This window comes from Pelmatolapia mariae, linkage group LG6 (assembly GCF_036321145.2).
Source record: "Pelmatolapia mariae isolate MD_Pm_ZW linkage group LG6, Pm_UMD_F_2, whole genome shotgun sequence".
Lineage (NCBI taxonomy): Eukaryota > Metazoa > Chordata > Actinopteri > Cichliformes > Cichlidae > Pelmatolapia > Pelmatolapia mariae.
This window is the reverse complement of record NC_086232.1, coordinates 6567978-6570744: the sequence shown is the minus strand read 5'-3', so window position 1 is coordinate 6570744 and position 2767 is coordinate 6567978. Positions and strand designations below refer to the sequence as shown.

The 2767-nt window shown below is 58.7% G+C and overlaps 1 non-coding gene across 1 annotated transcript; it reads right to left on the bottom strand.

Moving 5' to 3' along the window:
- Nucleotides 1–628: 628 nt before the first annotated feature.
- On the bottom strand, nucleotides 629–747 carry LOC134629941 (5S ribosomal RNA). The gene has a single exon (XR_010094114.1). It is a non-coding gene; the product is annotated as a 5S ribosomal RNA (ribosomal RNA).
- Nucleotides 748–2767: the final 2020 nt, after the last annotated feature.

The window sequence follows — 2767 nt, the reverse complement described above, 5'->3', positions numbered from 1 at the left end:
CCTGTGTGGTGTACATGGCCTCAGCCAGTAGCACAGGCCCTGGTGTGATGTAACCTGCTTCAGCCAGGGCCAGAGGCCATGGTGTGGTGTAGGTGGCCTAAGCTGGCTTCTCAGGTCCACAGCCAGCAGTACAGTGCCTGGTGTGGTGTACATGGCCTCAGCCAGAAGCACTGGCTGTGGTGTGGTGTAGCTGGCCTCAGCCAGAGCCACAGGCCCTGGTGTGGTGTTCATGGCCTCAGCCAGAGCCAAATGCCCTGGTGTGGTGTCCATAACTTCAGCCAGCAGCACAGGTCTTGGTGTGGTGTCCATGGCCTCAGCCAGTAGCACAGGCCCTGGTGTGATGTAGACGGCCTCAGCCAGAGCCACAGGCCCTGGTGTGGTGTAGGTGGCCTAAGCTGGCTGCACAGGTCCACAGCCAGAAGCACAGGCCCTGGTGTAATGTAGATGACCTATGTTAGCAGAATAGGCCTCGGTGTGGTGCGGATGGACTCACACAGCAGCACAAGACATTGCTGAAAACAGCCAAAAGGTATGTCGTTAATGTGGCATTATTAATGGACCGCTGCTTTGGGTCTTTCAACACCCTCCTTCTCTGGATCAAAACCAGCTCAGTGACATGAAAAGTAAATGCTTACAGCACCTGGTATTCCCATGCAGTCTCCCATTCAAGTACTAACCAAGCCCAACCGTGCTTAGCTTCCGAGATCAGACGAGATCGGGCGTTGCCAAGGCGGTATGGCCGTAAGTTGCTGGCTCCAGCACAAAGCGTCAATTTATGGTATCAAGTAGTGAGGTGCCCAGTACTCAAAGTTATGAACACAAGCCTCCAATTTAACTACACTGTTAACGGTAACTGCATGCTTGCCTAATAACCTAACCAAAGGACTCATTTTAGCGTTTGACCAGCCCCACAACCCTTGGTGTGTTGTAGACGGCCTCAGCCAGATCCACAGGACCTGGTGTGGTGTAGTTGGCCTCAGCCAGCATCAAAGGCCCGGGGGTGGTGTCCATGGCCTCAGCCAGAAGCACTGGCCCTGGTGTGGTGTAGATGGCCTCAGACAGAGCCACATGCCCTGGTGGGGTGTAGTTGGCCTCATCCAGCAGCACAGGTCCTGGTGTGGTGAAGATGGCCTCAGCCAGCAGCACAGGCCCTGGTGTGGTGTCCATGGCCTCAGCCAGAAGCAGTGGCCCTGGTGTGGTGTAGATGGCCTCAGACAGAGCCACAGGCCCTTGTTTGGTGTAGTTGGCCTCAGCCAGCACCACAGGCCCTGGTGTGGTGTCCATAGCCTCAGCCAGCAGCACAGGACCTGGTGTGATGAACATTGCCTCATCCAGCAGCACAGTCCTTGGTGTGTTGTAGACGGCCTCATCCAGAGCCACAGGCCCTGGTGTGGTGTACATGGCCTCAGACAAAGCCACAGGCCCTGGTGAGCTGTCCATGGCCTCAGCCAGAGCCACAGGCCTTGGTGTTGTGTAGGTGGCCTAAGCTGGCTGCACAGGTCCACATCCGGAAGCACAGGCCTTGGTGTGTTGTAGATTGCCTCAGCCAGAGTCACAGACCCTGGTGTGGTGTTCATGGCCTACGCCAGAGCTACAGGCCCACAGCAAGCAGCACAGGCCCTGGTGTGGTGTCCATAGCTCAGCCAGCAGCACAGGTCCTGTTGTGGTGTCCATGGCCTCAGCCAGAAGCACTGGCCCTGGTGTGGTGTAGATGGCCTCAGCCAGCAGCACAGGCCCTGGTGTGGTGTAGTTGGCCTCAGCCAGAAGCGCAGGCCCTGGTGTGGTGTAGCTGACGTCAGCCAGAGCCACTGGCCCTGGGGTGGTGTCCATAGCCTCATCCAGCAGCACAGCCCTTGGTGTGATGTAGATGGCCTCAGCCAGAGCCACAGGTCCTGCTGTGGTGTAGTTGGCCTCAGCCAGCATCAAAGGCCCGGGGGTGGTGTACATGGCCTCAGCCAGTAGCCACAGGCACTGGTGTGGTGTCCATAGCCTCAGCCAGCAGCACAGGCCTTGGTGTGGTGTCCATGGCCTCAGCCAGTAGCACAGGCCCTGGTGTGGTGTAGGTTGCCTAAGCTGGCTGCACAGGTCCACAGCGAGCAGCACAAGCCCTGGTGTGGTGTACATTGTCTCAGCTAGAGGCACAGGCCCTGGTGTGGTGTAGATGGTCTCAGCCAGAGACACAGGCCCTTGTGTGGTGTACTTGGCCTCAACCAGCAGCACAGGCCCTGGTGTGGTGTAGTTGGCCTCAGCCAGAAGCACAGGCACTGGTGTGTGCTGCTGCACAGGCCCTGGTGTGGTGTAGGTGGCCTAAGCCGGCTGCACACGTCCTGTGTGGTGTAGTTTGCCTCAGCCAGTAGCACAGGCCCTGATGTGGTGTCCATGGCCTCAGCGAGAAGCACAGGCCCTGGTGTGATGTAGACGGCCTCAGCCAGAGCCTCAGGCCCTGGTATGGTGTAGGTGGCCTAAACTGGCTGCACAGGTCCACAGCCAGCAGCACAGGCCCTGGTGTGTTGTAGACGGCCTCAGCCAGAGCCACAGGCCCTGGTGTGGTGTACATGGCCTCAGACAAAGCCACAGGCCCTGGTGAGGTGTCCATGGCCTCAGCAAGAAGCACAGGCCCTGGTGTGGTGTCCATGGCCTCAGCCAGAAGCAGTGGCCCTGGTGTGGTGTAGTTGGCCTCAGCCAGAAGCGCAGGCCCTGGTGTGGTGTAGCTGACGTCAGCCAGAGCCACAGGCCCTGGTGTGGTGTCCATAGCCTCATCCAGCAG